This window comes from Dermacentor silvarum, chromosome 1 (genome assembly GCF_013339745.2).
Source record: "Dermacentor silvarum isolate Dsil-2018 chromosome 1, BIME_Dsil_1.4, whole genome shotgun sequence".
Taxonomy (NCBI): Eukaryota; Metazoa; Arthropoda; class Arachnida; order Ixodida; family Ixodidae; genus Dermacentor; species Dermacentor silvarum.
In genome coordinates this window covers 79,831,188-79,858,427 of record NC_051154.1, presented here as the reverse complement: position 1 = coordinate 79,858,427, position 27,240 = coordinate 79,831,188, and the positions used below count along the sequence as shown (strand labels likewise).

The 27,240-nt window shown below is 45.4% G+C and overlaps 1 protein-coding gene across 2 annotated transcripts in view; it reads left to right on the top strand.

The window, feature by feature from the left end:
- LOC119431481 (carbonic anhydrase 1-like) overlaps positions 1-27,240 on the top strand; it is a 115,053-nt gene that overhangs the window by 40,623 nt on the left and 47,190 nt on the right. The gene's annotated exons all lie outside the window — the stretch shown is intronic.

The following is a 27,240-nucleotide window of genomic DNA, read 5'->3' as shown; positions in this document are numbered from 1 at the left end:
TTAGAGCGTCTACTGGAAGTGGACTGAAGTGTTCTTTGGGCGAGTGCACGCAGCTCTGAAACATCGGTGCAGACCGCAAAATGCGCATCTTTTCTCACGCCGCTATGCCATACAGAAACCACGCAGCGCTAACGAAAGCAGCGGAAAAGCAGTGGTTGTTTGTTCACTTTGAAATAGGAAGCTCCCTTCATGCTTCGAATGCGGCGCGTTTCGTTTTCGTCGTTCCAGCTCCACGTCGTCCCTAGACTCCCTTGTCAAGGACACACACGCATACCACTTAGACAGCGTGACACACACACAGAGTCGTTTCCATTGTTTAGAACGTCGGCTTCCAGTTGACATTGAAGTGCAGTTGTGGCTGTCTGAAAAGGAACTCCGGCTTGTCGCGTTTGACGTCGCGGCTGGCTGTTCAAACTATATAGCTTCGACATGCGGGTAGCAGGTCCTTTTGTTCCCCGCTGGAATCTAAACACAAACTTCAGGTACGTCGCCGAACATGAATCTGCGACGTCTCGGCTCCCCGCTTTTGACAGCAGCGGCCGTGCGGCACTGTGGTGTCTCTGTGAGCTTGAGATGTGTACCGGGCACATTGTTTGACACGAAAGTGAGCCTCTGTCTGTTGTTGTATTAGTTTCACTTTCGAGTTGTGCAACTTACTGCTACGAACTTGCTGAACACCGTAACATGTGATATTCTTACTGTTGCGCCGAAGAACATATATTTGCGCTGTTTATCTGAGCGCGAAAACTTAAAGCCCCTGCACTAGCAATTAGGGACGAGTCTGTACGGTGTACTGAAGAGGCACAGACGAAAACGAAGAAACACACAGCGCAGTATTTCATCACAAAATTGATATATATACAGTGAAGAACGTACATATATCACGGCATTGAATGCGCCGAAGTAAAACGTGAAAATAGCAAATGCCGGGGGTATTTGTATTCTTATATTTTGCATTGTAATTCCCTAAAACATCAACACTTTCGTGATGTCATCGTTATTTGCACTCTTTTTTGTTCTTGCATTGCACATGTGTGTGTGTGTGTGTGTGTGTGTGTGTGTGTGTGTGTGTGTGTGTGTGTGTGTGTGTGTGTGTGTGTGTGTGTGTGTGTGTGCGTGTGCGTGTGCGTGTGCCAGTCTGCAATGATTGTATTTTTGAAGTCGGTGCTACGTGGCGTGTTCCTTTGTCGTTGTGTTATCGTTTCTCTGTTTATACTTCAGGTCCTGCAATACCAACTCGCCCTTCCAAATGTATACATTGTGCCCCGTATCCCGTATTCACAAAAAGCTCTGACACTACCATTCTTCCATATTAGAGCAAATTCCAGCCAATATTTAAGCTGGACAAATCATCAGCGAAGGTGGCCGGCCAATGGAACAGAACACTTCCCACGTGAAAATGTTCTGTTGGTTTCCTGCTGGGAGCTGCTGGTTTGTACTGGTTTCTGATGGAACCACCACGCAACCTGCTGGTTTCCTGCTGGTTGTGCTGGTTCCAGCAGGGTGCTACTGGTTTTCTATTGATCCCAGCGGGTTGCCTGCTGGCTTGCTGATGGTTCCAGCAAGGTCGTTACTGGTTTTCTGTTGGTCCCAGCAGGCAACCTGCTGGCTGTGCTGGTTCCAGCAGGGTGCTTACTGGTTTTCTGTTGGTCTTGGCAGGCTGCCTGCGGGCTTGCTGCTGGTTCCAGCAGAGTGCTTACTAGTTTTCTGTACTGGTTCCAGCAGGATACTGGTTTTCTCCTGGGATGCTGCTGGAACCAGCAAGTAACCTGCTGGTTTTCAGTTGGCTTGCACTGGTTCTAACAATGCACTCAGTGGTTTTGTTTGGACTCGAACTAGTCCAAGCATTCACTCTTGGAGTTAGGATCTGCTGTTTTTAGCTAAGACCTTACTGCTTTTCAACTCGGTGCACTGATCCATTCAGGGAAGGACGTGGCATAGTGAAATACAACCCAAGAATGATGTTCAAATGTACATATTAGACCTTATGCTGTACATCAGTGCACTCTTTTTCCTTCATTATACAAAAATTTTACCTCCAGAGGCCAAGCTGAAGCTGGGCTTAGATAATGAGAAATGTGAAGCTCTGCACACAATTCAAATTCGTGGAATTCATTGTGAATTGAAGAGGTACTGAAAAGTTATCAGCAGAATTTTCGACAAATTGACAATAGCTAAATTTCATGCACACTGAAAATATCATTACACAATGTCTCTAAAAAAGTATCATACACTATACAATCTATATATATATATATATATATATATATATATATATGTACGAAAAGCAGTGATGCATACGTAGCTATCATAACAAGAACTGAGCTAATACAAGGCACAAAGAAACAAACACATCGTCCTAAAATAGCAACTCTGCAGAGTGGCAACAGTGCCTTACTAGTGACCATCGGAACATCCACTGTCAGCTGTATAGAGTAGAGGTCTGTGAGCGGCTGGAGGATTAAAAAATTGTTATATTTATCAAATTGAACCTAAGAAAATTATTTTAAAAACGGCAACATTTGAAAATAACCACACAAGTAAATTATATTACACTGGAATGTGAAAAAAGCTCACGGCTATTCCATGACAAGAACATGACCCGACATCATAAAAGAGGCATTTATTGCCATGCTACCTACACATAACTGATGATGCATGAATTGCTCTGCTCAGCTGAAATCATTACACGCAAATAAAATTGAATTTTCACAACGCTGTTGGTATACAATAATATATGACCACACCAAAACAAGAAATGAGCAGAAGAAAGCACTAAAAAACAAGAAACGTTTGGTAGAATAGGTTTCCAGATTAATTTAGACCGCCTGGTGTTCTTCCACATATATGAAATATGGCTGTTGTGGCCATATTGGTTGTGGACAGGTCCATGTGGACGCTGTCAGCGTAGCACGAAGATGCCGAGCGTGCGAGCTGGTAGTACACGTTAAGTAGGCCTACTGTGCGAATAAAGCAACCAGGATAGCAATCAAGATTTCATATTTCTCAACCCTAAATTTGTTGAAAAGTGCACGAAACATGCATTTAAGTTCATGCGGGCATCAGCTTGTTGCTTGGAAATGTTCTCCATATCGATGAGTAACAAGTCGGCCGACTGCCTGCAACCCTGTGCTGAAACCAGCAGCTACCGGTTTCAGCTACTGGTTCCATCACCTGTTGGTTCCATCACCTACTAGTCTCAGTAGCTGCTGGCTCCAGTAGCTGCTGGGAATGTGCTAATAATAATAAACCAGTTGTACTGGAACCAGTAATAAACCAGCAGGAAATTTCCACCTGGGTTCCAAACAAGCTTTGTTGAATACGGGCCCGTATCTTCAAGTCTCGCCGAGTCTTTCGCCTATGACTAAACATTACCGGCTCCGATTTCTTTTATCAGCAGCGGTACGATCAGCGCCAACGACAATTTGTGTGGACGGATTTACAGAATGCAGGCACATATATGGCACTCTCAAGTGTGCGGGAACTTGACTGCATGTCTCATTTCCGCAATAACGAGCTGTACAAACAAATGCTGTCTCCTTATATTTCGTTTCTTTTACTTATAGATATTTTCTTTAGCCGCCGAACAAGTGTCGAGAAGGTGTTCGCAATTCTGGGCGCGTTTACGAGAGGGGCACCGACTTGAATCAGATGAAGAGGGCTCCGCGCGAGCGCCCCAGGGGAGCTCCCATCTCGATTGAGCTTGCGCACTTTCTGTGCCGGGACGCTCTCGACTCGCTCCATTCCGCGCTGGCAATAATGGAAGAGGACAGTAATGGGACGGTCGCATTAAGGTGGATGGATGCGCGGAGCGAAGCTGCAACCTCCCTCGGCGCGAGGTCTGCGCAGGATGTTGCACTCTTCATGAAACGGGCTTCGTCGGCCCAACACCGAGCTTTGCCGCCCATACATATATACTCTGGAGGCGTCGAGAGCTCTAAGGGCTCGACTCTATATACGTAAAAAGCTTATCCTGCCGCAAAACACATTAAACCCGTGCAGTGAGTCGACCGCGCACTTACGCGCGAGCGGACAAGTGTGCGCCGTGGATACGCGGTAAACGGTGAGACAAAGAAAGCTCCTGCAGTGGAGGGGCTGAAATTCGCGCACCTTCCGTTGTGCGGGAAATCGCTGCTTTCTGAGAGCACTGTTGTTTCGATTGTTCAGTATCTGTTGCGATGTTTGTCTCATTTCTTTTCCCCCGAGCTACGAAAGCTTTGGATTTATACGCAATGAAGTGCGCGCTTCGTCTGCCTGCTTGCTGTTTGCAGCAGACCATGCCACATAACAGCAAGGACTAACAGCCTGCGTCATCGGAGCATTGCCCGGTGCCCGCACCCAAACGTTCGCTACACTGTGCAAACAAATCTTCGGCACCAATGGCTGTCGCCGGTGTGGCAGCGCGCCGCGGTGACTGCTTGGCACGGTGGTTCGATTCAAGAGAAGCGCAAACATTAATCTGCCCCGAGGTCCAACACGCGCCGACAACGATGAAAGCATTTCACGCAGTTCCTTTTTCCCGCGATACGCGTGCAAATAAATTGTGCGCTTTTTCCTCTTTTTTTTTCTCTCTCCTCAACTTACAGCGGCTGCTGCGGTGAAGCTGAGCTTCATTATATATGCGTCGTCGTTTATCCTATATTTGCTCCTGATCAGCGAACATCCGCTTTTCGTCTTGTCGAAATTTTATGTTCTAGCATTCTGCGTGCGGAGTTCTCTCGGCACTTCGGGCTGCACTGGGAAAACTGGGGGATGCACGTAGCAGCCCTATCCTGAGTGCACATGCGTCATCGGCACTTGGTTTTGCAGGGTTTTTTTTGTTGTTTTTGTTTTTGTTACTCCTCGCGATAAAGAGGCAAGCAACTTTTACTACACCGCTCGGCCCTTGCGCGAAAACAAAATGATCAAAAAGCAGCTCATTTCGAAACAGCCGGATTGCGAGGGATAGCGAATAAGTTTCCTGGAATCGTATTTAGCGTATATTTATCCTTGCTAAGCAGCGCCGAGTAAGCCTGCGTAAGTGAGCAAACAAGCCGCCGTCTTGCCACCTTGACGACCGTGTTAGCGTAAAAAAGACAAAAAAATAACCTCATATACAAATCGCATGCGAATAGAACGTAGAATATTTGCTGACTTGAATATACCCGTGCGGTCATATGCGCTAAAATAAAATCTGCTACGCTTATACGCAAGACCGCAGCTTATGGGACGGTAATAATAACGAATTACATAAAAGTTGGAATAGCGAACTCGGAGGAGAGAAATGAACTGGCAGCAGAGCGAAAACGCAGCAACGGTCCGCCGTACTTAGCGGAAAGGAATTCTGAGAAGCCATTCGAGAACTTGTATTTTGCCGTGCGAATCCCGCACTTCCACTCCTTCGTTAAAAAAATAATAATAAAATTAGTTTTCATGCCCACTACACACAGGCTCTGTTCCCAGTATCTCCATCTCCGCATTTTACACTCACTCGTTTTTTTCCTTTTCATTTGTTTTGTAATTGCTCGCGTGCTTTCATACAGAGCTGCACCTGAAGCGTGTCCAACGAACTGAAATTGTGGGGCTCTAACAAAAAAGAAAGGAAAAAAAAAGGAAAGAAAATCGCCCAGCCTGCACCACTAAGTATCGAATTGACCTGACGTCCGTAGATTCAAGTAATAAAGAGAAGTAACAGAATACAAGGAAGAAGGATATTATCGTGTCAAAGCATTTCTTACGCCCTCGAAAAAAGAAAAGAAGCGGGATCCGGAGAATTTAAATGCATCCGCACGTGCACATCGTGCGTGTCTTCCTGACCCTGAAACGGGCAGAAATCTTAGCCAGTTTTTCTGTTTACGCTGGCTATTTTGCCGTTGTCAGTGATGCTGCGAAAGAAAGAAAGAAAGAAAGAAAGAAAGAAAGAAAGAAAGAAAGAAAGAAAGAAAGAAAGAAAGAAAGAAAGAAAGAAAGAAAGAAAGAAAGAAAGAAAGAAAGAAAGAAATAAGAAAGAAAGAAAGAAAGAAACGTACAATATGCACAGTAAGTATACTGCATGTAACTCGAGGTCTTCACCGCATGTAGCTGTATGCTGACCATACAGAAATTGCGGCGCAAATGTATCAGCTGCGTATATAAACGTGAACCAAAGCGGCGTTCACGTCCACTGCGCATTTTGACATCATCAGCGAATATTTCCACTAGCGGAAACATTTCGTCTTTATAGTATAGTTTCGTGGCTAACGATATAGGTAAATGTGCCCGGTCTGCGTGCGACGTCTGCATGTGACTGTACAGCTGATATGTGAAGGACGGTGTATAATGATGATCTGTACTCTGAGTTGCTCTAAACTTCCTTCTTTTGGCTTCCAACTGTTTTGCGCTTGTTGTGTTCGCGCTAGTAGCCATGTCACAGCCATTGCGTCAACACCAACTAGCCCAACTCTCTTCGTTAATTAAGCTTCCCTTGTGCATTAAGTATCCTGAGCCTCATCTTTCATTACATATTCGTTGTACGTCAATGATTAGTTTCGTTTAGGCTTAGCCTCTAATTTCTGCCATATACAATTGTTTTTCAACATATTTCAAGCACAAATAATTGTTTAATCTTTACGAAAACTATTACGTGTGGCGAATTTTGTTTGCCTAGCCTTACTCTATTTAGCGACCCGCATGCTCGAAATTACATGATTTACTTACGCGCTAGAAATTATGTATTAATATGAATTCGTTGTAAAGTTAAAACACAATTAGCCGTTTAAACGGCTAATTAAGAACGATTTAGAAAAAACTGCGATGGGCTTTCAGAACAGATCTATGCTAAATCATACAGAAATGTATCTACTACCACTGGTCAGTATGATGACAGAAAGTCTGCAGCACAGTAACTTTTTTTCTTCGAATTTCTCGACCAGACCGGGGTGCCGATGACGTTGTGTGACGTCATGCATTTCGTGCTATTTTCCCGTGTTTGGGTCTTTTCCATTGAAAAGTGCAAAACTGCTGTTAGGTTCAGCTTTTGTTGATGTATACGTACAAATGCAATGCAGCCATTATTATTTCTTATCTCATAACTTTTGGTTGTAGTTGTTTTATTTCTCTCTCTGTACGCTAGTATTCAGAGAGACTTTCGGATGTTCCTGGGCACGTAAAATAAATATTTTATTATTATTTAAAAATGAGGTTTTACGTGTCAAAACTACCATATGATTATGAGGTTATCCCGGAGGGACTCCGGGATAATTTGGACCACCTGGGGTTCTTTAACGTGCATATAAATCTAAGTACACGGGTGTTTTCTGCATTTCGCCCCCACCGAAATGCGGCCGCCGTGGCCGGGATTTGATCCCGCCACCTCGTGCTTAGCAGCCCAACACCATAACCACTAAGCAACCACGGCGGGTCGATCATCATCATCATCATCATCATCATCATCATCATCATCATTATACCCTTTGCGACAATCTATGATCATGTGGAACTATAGAGCGGTAGTTTCAATGTTACGTCGCTTTTACGTCTGTTTACGTATTTTGTATTTCAGATGTGTAATTTCATCTGGCTACTAGTATTTAAACAACATGGACTGTCACTGCGCTGATATTTTCCTTGCTTGCGTGCGATGATTGTGCAAAATAAGAAAAACACCGATTGCTCTTGTAGGAAAGGCGTAAAATTTAGTACTTTTGTGTCAGAAACAGCTGTACACGCAATAATAGAGAGGAAAATGCGACTGTACGTGTGCTTCTTTGTTTGCTTTCTTTTCTCACAGGTTTCTCTCCGCTTAATATAACTGCTGGATTGAACTGGAACTTGTGTTCCAGCTAACGTTAGCCAAGTTGTTGAAATAAAAATAAATATTTAAAAATTTGGTGCGAGATACGATTATAAGACGTATACAGTGTTCGGTAGTCTGACCTCTGACGACTGAGCACCGTAGCTCTTTTAATCGTATCGTGCACTGCGTTTTTCAAATAATTGTTTTCTTTAAACAGCTTGGATAACGTTAGCTGAGACACACGGTATATTTGAAATTATGGGGTTTTACGTGCCAAAACTAGTTCTCATTATGAGGCACGCCGTAGTGAGGGACTCCGGAAATTTGGACCACCTGGGGTTCTTTAACGTGCACCTAAATCTAAGTAGACGGGTGGTTTCGCATTTCGCCCCCATCGAAATGCGGCCGCCGTGGCCGGGATTCGATCCCGCGAACACACGGTATATATATATATATATATATATATATATATATATATATATATATATATATTAAAATGGGGGCGTTGGTTTTCAAGCAGGCCTGGACGTTGCGTTGCAGAAGGCTGTTCGAAAGGCAGGTCTGGCTACTGGCGAGCGCGGCCTAGAGCGTCAACAACAACCACCGATCATCGTCGTCGTCTTTTCCCAGCCATCGAAGCGCCTGTCATTCGCCTTCAGTACAATTACCCCCCATGGAATAAGGAGCCATCCTGGCGATCTAGGGGCAAGAAAACACAGGGGGATCGTAGCACTGCTTGAGTCGGGACACGTGGACAATTTCCTGGCCGCGACGACGATGGTCAGAAGACGGTTCTAACGACTCGATGAGGTAGTTCACCGGAGATGTTTGGTTAAGTACACGATATAGACCCTGGTACTTGGAGACCAGCTTCATTGAAAGGTCAGGAGTAGTGGACGGGACACGCAGCCAGACTAGTGAGCCAGGAGCATAGCACGTGGTTGTAGCGGATGCATCGTGGTGTTATTCCGCGCCCCTTGAATTTGGAGTCAATAGTTTTAACCAAGAGTGATAAAGTAGAATCTCTAGAGGGCTTCTGGCGCCACTGGTCTTGTGATGTGAATGAACATGCAAATTGGCGGCATTCTTCAGCGTATGTAGCTGCTTGAGATAAAGCCGGGGACTCTGAGGCGTCGGGTCGGTATAAAAGAATAGTGTCCATGGTGCAAGAAAGTTGTCAGCCACTGGTTTCATCCAATGAGCCTTGATGTATCCAGCATCTTGGGCAGTCTATGGCAGTCAGAGACGACGAATCAGAGACCCGGTGTCTCCCAGTGCTTTAGAGATGTGGAGTGGGTTCAGTGAAACGAATGGGTCAATTTGGTGGTTGTACTCATGTTATTGGTTGGTCGTCGATGCAGAATGCATGGGCAAGTGGCCTCGGTGATTTCAAGCGGGCAGGGAATCGTTGTTGATGTTGTAGCTGTGTTTCCTTGTGATCTGAGGTTCTTTACCGTCTTCTATGTGCTTGGGAAATTGTGCCCCGTTTTTCTTCTCATTAGAAAGAAAATGTCAGTGCTGTCTCAGTGCTGTCAAGGATCAAGATTTGTTTACTTTTACTAAAGACTTATTTTTATCCTTTAGAGGAACAGCCTCTTTAAAATATAGACTCTTCAGTTGCAAAGTATAGTTTTTTTTTTTTTTTTTTTTTTTTTGTAACGTGTGTAAGAAAAAACTGCAATTTTTTTGTTATTATTTTTGTGTGTGTGGAGTAGTTCTGGCATGCCAAGTGATGTCTGGGCCGCTCCCATGGCGGTCATTTCCCATGTGGCACCCCAAGCACCTATTGAGGTGGGGGCGCCTTCGGGTTGAGGTCAAACACCCCTTTCCAAGCGTTGAGGTCCCATAATGGCCGAGCACCAGGCCGGGAGCGCGCTTGTACCTATTTTACCGGTAGGTGCCCGGCGGCAGCACTTGCCTCCCACAGCCGCGGCGGATGCTCGTCTACAAGGCCGTCTGTGGTTGGACAAGAGGCGCCCAGAGACAAGAGCTGAAATCTCTATTGGGCCCTCTTTCGAGATGTGGACCCCCACGACAGCCGAGCACCAGGCCAGGGGACATCTCTACCCATTAGAAAAACCGGTGGGTTCCCGGCGGCACCGGGAATGAAAGAAAGGCGTGAAGTCCGTGAAGGAGAAAGAAAGGCGAGAATCCAGTTGTGCTTTGAATGGCGGTGTTGTAAGAGAACGTAATAAAAGATAGCACTCGGTCCCAATTGGAGTGGTCTGACTAGACGTACATAGCGAGCATGTCGCCTAGGGTGCGGTTAAAACGTTCTGTCATCCCGTTTGTTTGTGGATGATAGGCTCTGGCGGTGCGGTGAACGACGCCGCATTCACGAAGCAATGGTGCGATGAGGTCGGAGAGAAACACACGACCACGGTCACACAGCAACTCTCGAGGAGCTCCATGACGAAGGATGAGATTGTGAAGAATGAAAGTGGCAACGTCTTTTGCTGTACACGACGGAAGAGGTGAAGTTTCGGCATACCGTGTGAGATGATCGACGGCAACGATTATCCAATGGTTACCGTCTGGTCTTCTGGGAAGGGGACCATAGATGTCGATGCCGACGCGGTCAAACAGTCGAACGGGGAATGGCAGAGGTAATAAGGTGCCGGCGTTGTGTTGAGGAGAAGTCTTGCGTCGCTGGCACGTGGAACATGACCGAACATACTGTCGAACAAAACGGTGCATGCCACGAAAGCATAGAGGATTTTCGTTAGTACGGGAGCAGCTTGCTATGGGCCAGGATCAGCCATGGTGAAAGCTGATGGTAGCGTCCGGCTGCGAAGTTCGAGGATGAGCAGAACCCCGGTACCTCCACCACTTAAAATGGGCACGTTGGTCTTCAAGCAGGCCTGGACGTTGCGTTGCAGAAGGCTATTCTAAAGGCAGGGCCGCGATTTTGTAGCGATGCCTTATGACTTATTCTATACTAGTCATTCTATACTAGGCGCCTGTCATTCGCCCTTCAGTACAATATATATATAGCGCGTGGCCAGTCGCACGGCAATATTGCGCGTATTCGCGGGCTTCTTTCACACTCGGAAAACCACTTTTATGTAGCACGTACTCTCGATACAGAAAGCTGTATCGAGAGTTTCTCATGTCGCTCTACAATTTTCTCATTGACACTTTTCATCTGATTATAATAACTAAGACGTTGATTAAATAATTAGGACTAATTATGTAATTAAGCGGAATGCAAAAATAGTATGAGTAACTTCAAGCGCCGGCAGACAACATTACCTTGGTTCTGTCCAGCTACGTGGCATTCGCATACTTTTGAAGTTTGGCCCAAGTTAAGTGAAACACCCTGTATATGAACAAGAAGAAAGAGAACCGAGGGGCCCGATTCTTATTAATCATATCATAAGAAGCCAACAAACAAAGACACCAAGGACAACATAGGGGATATTACTTGTACTTACTGATTGAATTAAAGAAATGATAAATTAATGGAAGTGAAAATGGATGAAAAAACAACTGGCCGCAGGTGGAGAACGATCCCACGTCTTCGCATTACGTGTGCGGTGCTCTTACCAATTGAGCTACTCCGGCGCCGTTTTCCCATCCACTTTCTGGGGTACTTAGGTTTTTACTACTATAGAACTAACCCTGGGAGTGTTAGCCAGCGCCAGCACTCACAAACCTTGGCGGCGGATGATCCCCAAAAAGATCACGTACTCGTGACCGGTGACATTCGGCTCTTTTGGGCGCAAGTAACAAAATTGCGTTGAGAAATTATTTTCAGTTGACCAACGAAACTGCGAGCCACTTTATTTTCATTGTCGGTGCATTCTATAGCTGCTTCCCGGAAACTTGCACTTTTATTTAACTTTAGCCAAGTAACCTTCTCTAACACCACTTATGATCGCCGGTATCGTGCACAACCTGCAATATAAAGCGGCACTCGCCACAGCGATTCCTCCTCCGATAGTTTTGTTGACGCGCCGGGCAAGACTTTCGTCGTTTGTAACAGCGAATATCGTAATATTATCGATTCTCCTTGACCGAGCCCATAATGTCGAGCTTGGCTAAGCAGCATGTGAAAAGAATACCGAATCAGGAAAAGCGGCGTGTTGATGCGTACCGGTTTCTCGAGTGAGCGGGTGAGAAAAATAAAAAAATACATTTCGCAGAAAACAATCGACACGCGTGAACGCGCACGAACGCGTGCGCACGCGCACAAACGACGAGCTGGCCAGGTATATAGGGATGACCTTGCAGACGCCCTCTAGAACCTTTCTCCACTCTTGATTAAAACGGAAAGAGTATCGCGAAGTACCTTATAGGAGCGCGCGTATAAACGCATTGGTGTGTGTCGGTTGCTCTGAAAACGAGACAGGAAAAAGAAATTAAAAATTAAATGGAAAAATAAAACACGCGATACGAAAGCGGGGCTTGCCTGGTTGCCAGCGTCGACGAGTTGTATTTCATCCAACGTTTGTCTTTGCCAAGCATCTTAGCATTCTTGTTGTTTTACGGGATGTTAATGCTTTTATTCGATACTCGCGCCTTTTACGTTTTTAATTTCATCCTCAAATTCTTTCGTTTGCGGGATTTCGCGCCATGGCGGCCGATAAGGCTTATATGATTCGGACTGGCACGGGCTCAGTGAAGTGGCACAAGAAAGCTTTATTTTATTTTATTTTTCATTTTATTTATTTTTTCTGCCCGACGGGCAGTGTCGTCTTACCCACTCGAGGATGCTTTTGAAGTAAGCTTGCATAAGCAACGTTGCGTAAGCGCGGATTGCCAGTGACAATAAGCGCCCCGCATACAACGGACAAGGCTCGCCGCTGTCGCAGGATTGCTACAGCTCTCTCTGCGACTCAACATCGATGTTGCAGATTCTCGTGCTTACTTCATCCAGGCAGGCGGAGGCCACCGCGCGAGAACGCCCGCGTAGCCAGATTTCGGTACACGTTAAATTAATCAAATTAATCCAAAGCCCTCCTCTGCGACGTCTCGCATGGCCAAGTTGAAGCTCTTGAGTGCCACACCTCGTAAATTATTATTATTACTTATTAGCTACGGCTTCCTTCGAAGCTCAGAAACGGGCCTATACAGCAAAGTAGACTGTCTCACTTCTGAACATGCGATCAAGATAGCAAGAAACATTTCGTTGTGCTCTAGTGGTGTCCAAGAACAACATGCTTTTGTAAAAGAAAAGGAGCAAAGAAAAAACAGAACAATAAAAGAATGGCGCATCTCGTTCATTTATGACCGGCGTTTCATGTCAAACGGGAAACGTGCAAGAAAACGGTTCAAATTCCGACTTCAAACTATTCAAGCTCTTCTATGTCGTACGCGACGTGTGTACTGCCTTGCCTGCTCTGCAAGTTACTTCAAGTAATACTATACCAAGTGAAAGCTGATCCCTTGGGCAGATCTTGAGCAAGAACCTCAATCTCGTCTCGAGAAGTAAATGGTTCATATGAAATTTAATGCCGCGATGTTTAAGATGCCGGTTTAGTAAAAGATTGGAAATGGTAATTTGAGACTATCTAAGGTTTTTTTTTTTTCTGTTGCTCTGTTGGAAGGGACGCGGTCTCGACTCGGTCGTATTTCGAGAGAGCGCGTGACGTTACATTCAAAGTGACGACTGACTGCATCGTCGTCCTCTGCCACCATTACTTGGCCTCAGACGTCTTGACGATCAAGAACTTAATGCAGATTACAATACAAGCGCAATCTGTCATTTAGTATTTTACTGAATCGAACGCGTTTAAACCAACCAAAATTTGGCGAATTAAGATTTTTCGCTTGAAGCGGCTGCCTATATTAAAGAGCTGCTTACCAATGCTGTTTTCGCTTGCTTCGGACGCTGATGGATAAAATAAATACGCACATAATAAACACCGGCGCCTTTACGTTGCTCCAGCACGAGTTAATTCAGCCAAAAGGTAATAAACCGTTGCCATAAAAGGCACCGTGAGCTCGTCGTACTACGCCACCAGAGCTTTATCAAACAGAGCCACCTGTCGCGGGAGCATCGTTCGTGGCACGTGAAACAGACTGTATACATTCCAAAGAAAAAATGCAGGGCGCATGATGGAATTAGCGTGTTTTGCTGTGGTATTAAAATTTTCAGTTTCTAATTTACTTTTGGAACGTTACGCATTAAAACGACTGCCGCCAACACAAACGAGTGCGTGTTTACTACGTATAGTCCAAAGCACGCGAATGAGGAACTGAATGTAGTGGCAATGAAACTTTCAGAGCGTCCAGAAACGTAATCATCCATGCCACAAAATGCGCTCGCCGCGTGAACGTATTTTGTTTTCACATTGCTCTTCTTGCATTAATTTTTGCGAGAGATATTAGCACATGTTGCGACGTTGACGTCCTAATGCAGGAGTCGAAAAGGTTAATCGTGTCCGCGATTTTTCGCCTTGCCTATGAGTTCGCGCTACGTATATATAGTCATAGTAAGACTTCGTGGGATGCTGCAACGGCTGGTCAGGGCTAACACACAACAAATATTAGGGAATTTTAGATTTTGCGCACCCAAAGATTGGGGACGCAAACCAGCGGGTTTACAAAAAAAAAAAAGCAAAATGATAGTACAAAAGAACGCAAGCAGGGCGTGGCGCTTTGGGTGTGCAAAGGTCTCTTTGGATATATACCTCACACTGTTTGGGTGCACAAATTCTATAACTCCCTATTATTTCTAAGTACCACCGAAATCAAGAAGATAACTAATATATACTTCAAAACACCCGACCAGAAAAGATCACATTAAAATATAGCTCCAGGGTCAGTGGCTTTGCCTTGTCGCTTGCGTAAGCTCAGCGGACGGAGAAACTTGTGACGTAAGGACGCTATATGGGCGCTTTCGCCTCTTCAGAGAACGAATCCAAGAGTGTACAGTCAACCACAAAAGTTTGCGGACCACGCGAGCGCGTGCCAGACTGCCTATCCGCGCCACCTAGCGGTACGCCACCTAGCGGCGACAGGGGCGCTCTCCCGGATATGAGCCCTCTTGGTACTCGCCTGCCTGATAATTTTTTATTCCCGTGCATGACATTGTTAGTTCGTTGTGTTGACGCAGAGCGCTGTCTGCGATAAGACCGCCACATATCTGGCTTGATAGCAGTATCGGAGCAATCACTGCAACCTTTGTCGACTGGTGTGCCAGTGGGTAGATAAGTTTCACAAAGCGCTGCGACGATTTTTTTACGCGACGTTTACTGGCGCACTTTGGTTGGCAGCATCTTGGTCCAATGAGTGTTGCTGCTTCTGCGTCTTGAGAGAAAGGGTAGGGAGGTGTTTCACTGTCATCAAAAATAAAGAAAAAGCGGATGCATAGAAAATTTTCTTTCACACATAGGCGCATCTTCGCATCAGTCGCTGAAAACGTAGTAGACTTGCTTCAGGCCACGTGGTGATTGCCTATTTGGAAAGATGCCGCTGCGTGTTCCACTTGACGAAAGAAGGCACATTGTGCGTTTATTTATAGAGGGAATACCTCAGCGCGAAATCTGCCGCCGAACCAACAGGAGCCGGACTGCCGTGAATAGGATTATTCAAGCTTTCCGCGACGATGACAGATTCACAGATATGGAGCGCAGTGGGCGTCCAAGGGCCACGACTGAGGAAGAGGACCGCCTGATTACGGCCGCCATCGTGGCTGATCCTTTTCAAAGTGCAGAGGATATCCGAGAAGCGCTCTCGCTCACGGTATCGTCTGAGACTGTAAGAAGAAGGCTGAGTGAGCTTGGCCTGCAGTCTTTCGTAGCAGCACAGAAGCCCTGCCTCTCAGACAGCCAGCTACAAGAACGACTCATGTTCGCTACAGCAATGAAATATTGGACAACAGAGAAATGGGGCGATGTCATCTTTAGCGACGACATTACGAGATTTTTCTGTAGTGGTATTATGTTGAAAACATTAACGATTGTTTCATAGTACTACTTACTCTGAAGCTAATTAAAAGCTGCCAGTGGGTCTTTCAGTACTATCTAATGATGTTTGCACGTTTTCTATTGCAACTCTATAACAGCATTATAAAGTTCATACGCAAGAGGAATCACAACATTTTTAGACGCGCCGCTGGAACCCAATTGTATGCTATTTCTTGCAGATATCTGCCTAATTACACACAGAGTGTTCTATCCAGTGGACGGTGTTCCGTGAGCGTGTGGGGAGCAATCAGCAAAGATGGCCTTGGTCCCCTTGTGCGTCTGGAAGGGCCCTTCACTGCGTCACGGTACTGCGACGTCATCACTAGACACCTCGTTCCGTATGCGCTGGACGGTCCCTTCAGCGACGGCTGCTATTTTTTTCAACACGACCGCAGCCCGATCCATAAAGCACGTATCGTCCAGTCATTGCTAGAAGAACATGCTGTTTGCCAGCTTGAGTGGCCTCCATGTGGCGCCGACTTGAATCCCATAGAAAATGTCTGGGGCATGTTGAAGAAACGGCTGTCCACACGAGCCAACCGCGGCCGCACGGCCGATACGCTGTGGCAAGCGATCGCACAAGAATGGGAAAGCCTGCGCGGTCGACCGGAGATTACTGAATCTTTGTACGAGTCGATGCCCACACGCATCAATAAGGTGCTAGAAAACGGCGGACATTTCACTTCCTACTAGATCATTGAGAGACCTATGTTTCATGACACTTCTGTAAATGTCTTGTGAATAAATTCATCCCCTTCAGACACGAATTATGATGCACTGTCTGCAAATGCGTCAAATGCGCATGGCATCATTTCAAGACGCTCACTATTACATTCCAAGAAAGAAGACGAAGCAATGTGCTGTTTTGTGCGAGTTTCAGTAAAAAAATTAATTAGCGTATAACTCATTATCTAATTATTCTGAAATCCGTCAGCTTCAATGCTTGCATAAAAAGAATCAACTATTAGGCCCGAAACGCATGCACACTTGCTTTTTCGGTTGTATTCGTGTCGACCGGAGAAAAAAAATACTCTTGACGTTGGTCTTGGAACGCGGCACGTCGAACGATTGTCTAACATGGTAGTGTCTCCAGCAAAGTGATCATCTGCAGCAATACGCAGGACAATGAAGTTAACTGACCGCTAGTTGTCCCATCAGGAAGCGGACACGAATGTGCACACTGAGTTTTAGGTAATTTGAAGAAACACGTGGCGTGGGACGCGCCTCCGAAGTTCGAGTCCCCAAACGAGGACGCCGTGTCGCAAAGGGTTATAAAAAGAGTCATCGCACCCGATTATTTCTTATTTTTCTAAATGTAACCACTATAGCAGCGCGGTGGTTCGGGCTTTGCGCAGCAAAACCTGGGCGCAGGCGATCAAATCCCGGCCGCTACTGTCACTTAGCGATGGGGGAGGAACGGAAAAATTCTGCCTACTGACTAAGCATCTGTGTCCCATGGCTGCCTCACCGCTCACTCACGCACTCACGAAAAAAAAAAAAAAAAAAAACAGCGTGGCTACGCGAAAATAGAACTGATAACAGCCGAAGAATACGCTGTCTGATTACTTGTACTGATATTCTGCTCTCAAAATATAAGCAAGTAGCCCTGGCTAACAAAGAGCGCGTCACGTTGAAAGAGATAGGTAGAAAATATTTGCGCACAGTGCGAAAATAGACAGGCCATAGATTTAAGGAGGGATGCGTCTTCAACGTAGCGCTGCTGTCGATCGCTGGTGACGTAGCGGAAGTGTCGCGAAGAGGCTCTTGGCCATGCGCTCGCGTGGTCCGCAAACTTTTGTGATTGACTGTACGTTGACTAGCGACCAATGGTTGTCCGAGGTTCTATGCGTTCGCACCCGACAGACCGTGACGGAAATTGGTGATAACTTGTTCCCCTGTTTGCATAGCTGTCGATGGCCATCTCACGACACAAGAGATATGTTCAGGCTTCGTGCGTGAAGTACCTGTAAACGTATCCTTGTATTATGGCTAAAGACGGGTTTTCGCATTTTGAAAAACCCGGGCACGTTTACCATTTTGTTCGTGAAGTAGAGAATTACATTCTCGTTGTCCTCAGACTAAAAATTCGTGGGGCCGCAACATTCATATGGGGACGGATTACCAGCGAAGCTGTTTAGGATGTATACATTATGAAGTCATACATTTTTTCATACGGCACTACACTACGCCGACACAAGCGCCGCCGCGGTCACCGCACCCCCCATGCATCTGCCGCAACCGTTGCCGTAAGCGCTCCGGCACCTCCGACGCGCGTTACGTTGTAACTAGAGTGTACTAGACTAGTACACTCTAGTTGTAACCACGGAAGCAAGTAACGTTGCACAGAAGTGCAGGCCACGTGCACAGGCGCCGTCGCCACGCTCTTTCCCCGGGCCCTCTCCCCCTACACGTCTCCATTGCTGCAGTGCTGTCGCCACGTTCTAGTACACCCCTCCACCGCTAGAATGCACCGGCTCCATTCCTGTCCACGCGCCGTGATACGGACTAAGCCGCCTAGGGTACCCTCCCTGGGAACGCATGCGGGGTATGCATACGGGGGCTAGAGGTAAACAGCTTCGCTCTAAAAGGCATACCGATGATATTAGGTCACAGCCAACATTCGCAATGTGAGAGCAACACAATAAGACTCGATGTGCTGAAAGCGGCGAGACGATCACAAGGGCTGTCCGAGGGGGCACTGAGAGAGAGCATGCAAGTCTGGATTACATACACAGATTCCGCTTAACTGAAGCACGCAAATGCGCCTTGGATGTTCTATTTGTACTATATTCATTGTATTTTTCACGTTTCTTCTCATAAACACGCAGTCATTTTCGCAGACAGCAGCATTTCTTTTTATCTTTATAAAGCGCAAAAAAAAAGAAGAAAAGAACATACTTGCGAAATATAATCAGTCTGTAACTGCGGCGCTGAAAACGCTTATCGCGCCATGCGCTCATCACTTCTCCGGGGCTTCGTTTGCTTCACATGCCACGGACGAAATAGCTGTCATTAGAGGCGCTGTTCGCAGCACCGCACTCAGCTTACTGCACCGCACGGTGTCAGTGGTGCTGCATGTCCGAGACTTTTGGATTTCAGGCTGCCCATTGGTAAAACATTTTATACTTTACGCGCTTGAACATCATTCCACCGTTTTCAGCATCTCGCTTGGCAAGCTTGCCAGTTCTCTCTTTCGCTAACGACCGTGAAATGTTTAGGGCCGTGGGAGCGTTCAACGAAGATGTCATGACGCTGATGGGTCGCGGTTCTCACGCTCTTCATTTCGAGCGGTTTCCTCTGGCGCAAATGGCATCCGCCCTCCAAATGTGCTCTCCTTTATTACATCCAGTTTTGCCGCTTCAGTTATGCGCAAGTTGTTCTCGTCCATAGTCGCCGGAAAGGTCTGTTCTGCAAGATCATCGCTTTGCGGAATACATGACCGCGTAAACGACCGCACGCATGCATCATGCGTTTTCCGTAAAGGTTCAGTCATCATACACGCTTTCAAGGTATCGCTTTTAATACGCTGCATGTCTTTTATTTTCAGTGGGGTATAGTTGCTTAGACGCATTCACAACGCAACACCACTTCGAGCGCGGGCTCTTTTATTTGCCGGTGAGAATATTTTGCTAACGCTATATACTGCTTTCCACTGGCAACAGTTGTTCTTATTTTGTTAAAGTTTCTTTCTTTCTTTCTTTCTTTCTTTCTTTCTTTCTTTCTTTCTTTCTTTCTTTCTTTCTTTCTTTCTTTCTTTCTTTCTTTGCCGCTCCCCTCGGCAAATCGCGAGACGCGTTTCTAGGTCATGGTTAAGTGGGCAGGCCTCTTGGACGATGGTTATAATCGCTGGCGCGTGACCGCCGTTCCTCTGGCTCTACTGCGCTCGATTCGTTTAATCACGACTTGAGTCTCACTGTCGTGCTCTGGAACGCATCCTACGAACATTAAGCTCTATAGATGTCGGCTGTTCAACATTCAGAGAGAGTTAAATTTCTGCCTCCGTATCAGGCGAAGATAAAAAATGGAGCCACGCTTTTAAGAAAAAAAAATATCGATCGTACCTGTCTTTGGACACCTCCCTCCCGCAGTGCGGTATTGATAATAAGGTCTTTGCGTTTAGCAATGAACGGTCGGTTCTACGCACGGAGATGCACACGCGCGTGACGGGAATGCTGAACGATTGCGAACGACATTCACAATAGTGAGTTTCAGAAATAGCTTTCCCAAGCGACTTTGCGTACTCAAAAAATCGAAACTGCTTTTTACGCCTTTTGTGTTCTTTTTTCATGCTCTTTTCGCGTTATTTCGTACGCCTGGCTAATAGCGTCCCCTAAGTTTGGGTCCCCTATTTCTAAAACTCCCAAACCAGTGTAGCTATGCACGGTCGCGTGTGTATTGGTCGCTGCGAACGTCCAGGGGCATCCATAGGTTGCATGAAAGCACCATTGAGTTTTGTGCCAGCGTTAGAAGCAGCGAAGACGCAGACACAGCAGTTTAACACACACAACCCGCGCGCGCACATTATATATATATATATATATATATATATATATATATATATATATATATGTGTGTGTGTGTGTGTGTGTGTGTGTGTGTGTGTGTGTGTGTGTGTGTGTGTGTGTGTGTGTGTGTGTGTGTGTGTGTGTGTGTGTGTGTGTGTGGTGTGTGTGTAGTTCCACAAATAGAAGTGCGTAGGAAAAACATAACAGGACTTTATTGACGTTTCGGCCGGAGCCCGGCTTCATCAATCACTCTTGATGAAGGCCGGACCCCGGCCGAAACGTCAGTACAGTCCGGTTATGTTTTTCCTACGTGCTTCTATTTTTTGAACTGCTACTGTGCAGGCTCCTGTGATTCTTTGCTTCACTGATATATATATATATATATATATATATATATATATATATATATATATATATATATATGAGGGTCCCTTGCAATCCTTGAAAAATCCCTTGAATCCAATTCCTTGAAAAAAGTCGGTCCACCGACCGAAACTGTTGGGTCAATAAACCTAAGGTAACCGCGAAGTTGTGCTTCTCATTTTGTGTAAATACGCTTGGCCCATTGAAACATCCAGTTACTATATATATATATATATATATATATATATATATATATATATATATATATATTATCAGTTCAAATCGAAAGCGCCCCACAAGGAGGCTCGCGCTTTTCCCAACGCTACCAAAGTAAACCGCGAAGGTAAAGCGAAAGCGCCCGAATACAAAGAGGGCCGCCCTGGGTTCGACGAAGCCTGCGGCGCCCAAAAAGTATCGGAGGAAGAGCGCAGCGCCGTCAGTGATGGGAGGAGGTTCTCGCTCGGGGCGGCGGCGCACACGCTGATCGATCCTGACTGCGTCCCCCGGTCCCCAGCTCCGAAGCGCCCGCGGTTCACTTGAGTCGGCAGGGACCGCGCGCTTTAGCTGCTCGCCGACGAGATCGAATTCAAGTTCCGCTTCTTGGCACGGCCGCCGTTGGGCACAGCGCGTTCTTTTGTTTCTGTGCGCGCGTGAAGGCACAGTTTCTCCCGGTTGCCGTATATAGGCGCTCTGGGCCGATCGATGCATGCCGTAACACGTGCCTGCTGCTGCTGTTGGACGCACGCAGCAACACCCCCCTCTTTTTTTCGTGTTTGTCGGCACCGGCGACAAATAAGGGCTGTTGGACTTCGCGCCCGTATACCGTCCGTGCCATCGCGGCTGCTTCCGGGGTGCGCAGCGCCAACAGGCGAGCGAGCCCACGTTACAAACGAGAGAAAGAGATCCGCAGAGGAGCTCGTAAACGAGAGATGTTCGTAAGAACAGGGCGCCCAGCCAATCGGGATATAGAATACATTATTTGCGTAGGCGGCCGACTAATGGCAACAGTTCATACGAACGAAAGCCTTTGTGAATTCGACACCCGGGTTTCAGCGCACGTGTGTATAGTGTATAGTATATATTTATGCATTTATGTGCTTCGACTGGCACTGATAGCATGAAAGAAAGTGCTGCCACGGGCCGGAATCGGGTGGTGCCGACAGGCAACGCGATCCGGCAATTTAATCTTGGGCACTTTTCATGGAAGCACTCGCTCGCGTTCGATGTATTATTTAAATGTTAGGTGGGCAAACAATTCGGGGGCGGAACGCTGGTGTCCCGTGCCGTTTCCACGACAAAGAGCCCAGCAGAGCAGAGCGCGACGACTTCTCGCTCCGTGCCCTTTGTGACTGACGTCTTTCAAGAGAAAAATTGATTATTGCGAACGGAGTTGACGTTTCTGAACGCACCCTCTGCCCCCCTTCAAACCCCCCCCCCCCCCCCTCTACTATTTTCCTTCCGCGCCCCCTGAGCGCGTTCGACTGTAAAAGCAATCAGGGAACATTGAGGCCTTGCTTCCGTTCAATACGTAAAGCTGTCGTTTGCATTCGTCTGGCTGAAGCCCATGCCACCTTCGGATTCACATTTCCAAGGTCTTGTCCGTTGTATTTATGTTTATTCACATGTTTATCGTGGGCGTAAATTCACTATAGTATAAAACATAACTTAAGTTCGAAGGCAGACGCCGTTTCTGCTTGCCGATAGTCGAGCGAGTTTACGGCAGCCTTGTAAAGTTGCTTCGAGGTTTAACATAATTTCATTTGAGTGTGCACGGCAAATTGGGACAGTGGAGCTTCGTCAGTATAACACTTTGGATAGCTCCAGAATTTTATTCTCCGAACCACACTATACATCACAAAAGAAGGAAGGCCTGCTGTACTAAAGTACTATTGAATGGCTACATAATAGCTCTAATATAGCAAAGTTGAACGAAAGTGGTCAATAAAACAAATTAGTAATTATTACTACAAAACACATTAAACAAACAACAATTAAACAAATTAGTAATAAAACGATTAGTAATTTCATGAGCGTTTGCGACATGCACCAAGACGTACATTTTAACTATAGCATAGGCGCCTCCTTTTTTATATTTTAATGCAAAGCATTCTTTGCCTCAATTTAAGAAATCTGTGATACAGGTTGGTTCCTGTTGCGCCTCGTTTCGGGCCTTTTAAATCAAGATTAACGTTTCCGGTGGTGGGATTCGAACCACAGTACCCCAGCACAACAGCCCGGTGCTCCATACCCATTAGGCCACTGCAGTGTAGACGCAAGCATACTTTTCTACCTACACGCCGAATATTGCTTTTGGCTTTATTTTTATCTATCTATACTGCAATTCCCATTGGGAATTTTTACAAGGTTACCATAGGTTACATACAACCCATTACAAAGCAAGCACAAAAAACAGCAAGTTAATAAAATAAGTAAATAGCATGTACGAATCACAGTTCAGTGTCGCGTACAAAAAGGAAAAGACCATTCATTACGCTAAATGCGACACAAACAATGTTGTTGCAGGTTGTAGGACTTGAATGTTTGTTAGACCATTCCGATCATTGACAGTTCGCGGGAAAAAAAAAAAGAATATTTGAAAGAGTTGCTTTTGGTTCGAGAACGGGTGGCGATAGAAACGATGCCACGATATATCTATCTATCTATCTATCTATCTATCTATCTATCTATCTATCTATCTATCTATCCAGCTATCTATCTATCTATCTAAACACGCGCGCACGAACGCGCACCCGCACTGACTAGTGAAACAAATAAGATTTGTGGAAATCCGCAAGGTGACGTATACAATCTTGAAAGTGAAAGTTCCCCCTTCGCCATGAATATATCATGAAACTACAAATGGAACCAAACGCGTTCCTCGTCCAGAGGGCTTTCTGAGGAGCCCGTTAGAGGCTTCCTTTATAGCTTCATGCTGCATTCACGTGGATGACAACATTGCCTTTCAACGACAAGAGAAACAGCAGGAGAGCGAATAAAATGACTTGGTGCGGAGGTCGCCCTGGCTGCTTGCTGGTCGTATCAGAAGCGGCGACAGTAGCAGCGGCAGCTGAGGCCAGCCGGGATGAAATAGGAGCGCTGGCTGTCACCAGTGCGGCCTCCTCCCCTCCTCCTGCGCGCGGCTGCAGCCTGCCACGCGAGTCACTACGAACTAAACAGCTCTGTCGTGAACTTTGAAGTACTCTGGCAACAGCAGCACCAACAACAAGCACTTTTTCGTCGTCACTAAGTGGAGCGCAGTATACTGCGGCTGCCTACTGTCGTTATTATTGCGATAGTAATTTTATTTATTTATTTATTTATTTATTTATTTATTTATTTATTTATTTATTTATTTATTTATTTATTTATTTATTTATTTATTTATCTATCTATCTATCTATCTATCTACCTATCTATCTATCTATCTATCTATTTGACAATACTGCAGCTGCTTTTTGGCAGCCGAAGCAGGGGTGGTACATACACAAGAAAACGGGACACCTTACAAGCAAAAATAATGTACAAATAAAATTCGAACACAGCAAGATCATGCACAGTGGAACACAGGACATACTTATACGCTACTGCGAAAAACAATAGTCCCGATTACTAAGGATGCGAGTTGAATCAAAAATATCGGTACGAAAGGAATCACATGCTTCTCTCACAAATGACAAAAAGAGCTGATAGGAAAGAGTCAACAGAGTGCTTGTTCGTTACCTCTTGTGGAAGCCTGTTCCAGTCCCTTATTGTTATAGGAAAAAATGAAAATTGATAAGCGATTGTTCTAGCCTGGGGTACATTAAGGGTAAGTTCGTGTTTTCCGCTGGTACTTATAGATGTGTTAAATTGCAAGTTGCAAGTATTTGTCAAAATTCATTTTAGTTTGGCCGCTGACTATCGTATAAAGCATCTTGAGACGGTGCAACTTACGGCGTTCCTCCAGTGTTGGGAGACCAGACTTTGAACGGAGATCAGATAGTGACACTTGTCTTCCGTAGGCATTAAAAATATACCTGAGTGCTCCTTTTTGTACTTTTTCCAGCTTATCTGTATCAGTCCTTGTGTGTGGGTCTCAAACGACATCACCATATTCAAGTAGAGGACGTAACAGTGATGTATAACCAACTAGTTTTGTCTTACTCATACAGTGTTTCAGACGTTGCCGAACCAGCCAGAGTCTTTTTGAGGCTGACGAAACTATGTTTTTAAGGTGCATACTCCATCTTAAATCGTGAGACATTTCAATCCCCAGATATTTAGACGTTTCGACAGGCATAATGTCTATGTTGTTAATTTTGTATGCATGCAATAGCGTTTTTTTTTCTTAGTTACAGTCATTTCTAAAGAGAAATGAGCTTTGAGAGAAAAATATCATTTTGCAATGCGACACGTGGTCAAAGACTTTTTCAAAGTCTAGAAATATTATGTTGACCTGGCCACTATTATCAACTACAAACAAATCATTAGTAATGTGAAGTAACTGGGTCACTGTTAAAAGGCCATGCCTGAATCTGTGCTGACTGCTTAAGTAAAATTGTCGCCTTCCAAGAAGCTGCTTAAATGTTTGAAAATAAAATATTCTAATACCTTGCTAGCTGTGCACAACAAGGACACCGAGCGATATTTATTTACTGTAAGCTTATCGCCGTTTTATGTATCGGTATAATTTCACCTATTCTCCAGTCAGTAGGAACTTCCCCTTTCTGCAAACTTTAGCTAAAAATAATATAAAGATACTTAGCCCACCACTCCGCGTATCTACGTATCTAAACAAAAATGTATTTGGAATTTCGTCGGGTCCCGAAGATTTCCTAGTGCCTAAATTAAGCAATGCTGAAAAAAATACCTTCTGTGATTAGTAGCTCGGGAAGTTCATACCTAGGTGCGTGGCTGAAATCTGTATTATTATCAGTACTGCACCAAAAAAAAAAAAAAAAACGGACGAAAAGTAGTCATTGTATGCCGTTGCTATACAGGTTGGGTCAGGGAAGTCCTTATCGTATATTCTCAATTTATTAACTGGATCTTCTTTTGTGTCACGTGAAGCCAGAACTTTCTCGGATCGGTGGAAAGTTGTGCATTTCGACGTTAAAAATATTGTATCTGGACGATTCTATTTTTGAACGCAAATCTGATCGAAGCATAGCCAAGATGCTGCTATCTCATTGGTTTTATAGTCGTTTTATGCGCCGCTTTAGATGAAGTATTTTGCGCGTTATCCAGGGGCTTCGACGTTTGTTTTTGTGTTTATTTTTGGCATGTATTGATTCATTCAATGACGTACCGCCCATTTGAAGCGCAGTCACAAAGTATTAACACTTGCAAAGTTCCTGTGACACTGTAAAAAGTGATCATAGTCTTGTTCCAGGAAGTCTATTATGCTGACATTGTCCGCATTGTCAAAATCATAGTGGGACGTTGGCTTATCGCGCTCGGCTTTACGCCACAGATGGCTTTTAAAAAGGACAGAGAAGTGGTTCGATATAATAGGCACGATATCAACAGTACAGCCTAGATGACTGACGTTATCGGATATGAAGACGAGATCAAGAATCGAACTTGATACTGCAGTCTGGCGCGTTGGCGTATGCACTACCTGCTGTAGATCGAAGGCATATGTGATATCTAGCAACAGGTCCGCGTGTTGGCATGTTGAACTAGCACACATCAAGTCCCAATCTATATTTGGCATGTTGAAGTCGCCGCTCATTATAACGCAACTATAGCGCTTTGTGTTGTCGTACAGCTAGAAAGTCGTGTAATGCTTCCAGCATAGCGATGTCAGCATTGGGTGCTCTATAGACAGCTCCGATAAGTGCGTTTTGGCAGGAAAGTTTGACAGCTATACACACCATTTCAATCTCCTTATTGTGTGGGACCAGGGCATACTGAATGCCCTTCTTCAGAAGTGCCACTCCTCCCCCTCTTGAACAGCGATCGTGATGGACAATTCCATGCGTTAAAGGTACATCTGCAGCATCTATGCTATCGTGAAGCCAAGTATCTGTTACCACGGTGATACCAGCATCATAAGTAATGAGTAAACTTTTCAGATCGTCCCATTTGTTTGCAATACTCCTAGCGTCAACATTTATTAAGGACAACGTGCTTCTGTCCTGAGGAACTATTGGCTGTGATCGGTGGTTATTTTGATTGCACTGTTGGCTGCAGTCATCTCAAGAGCGTGGAGTAGATTGAACAAGTTCGTTCCGCGCCTCATTCCAGTAGTACATGGTTCCATTGATTCTAACCTTGTCGAAAGCAAGGCAGACCTTATCCCCATTGGACCTGTTTACTTTGGTACTTGCCCAAAGCTTCTAACGGATAGACTGCACCCTAGTCGAGAAATCCTCCGAAATACTGAATCCCGTATCTCGCAATTTACCGCAGTTTCTAAAAATCCTAAATTTGTCTCTCCCATCAACAAGCTTGAGAATGACTGGACGACACTTATCTCGATTGGCCTATCGATTTTGTGGATTCATTCAACAGCCACGTGTCACAGCTTCAGCAGATCCTCAAGGATATCTTTAGATACTGTCCGCTCAAGAGAGGCATTTTGCTCCCCTTTTGCTTCCTTTACGCCATAAACGATGAGGTTACTGCGTCTGCTTCGGTTCTGGAGATCTTCAATCTTCAAAAGCAAGCTGTCAACTACAAACAAGAAGAGATTCGTGAGACGCATGGTCTCGGTGCTTCCGCC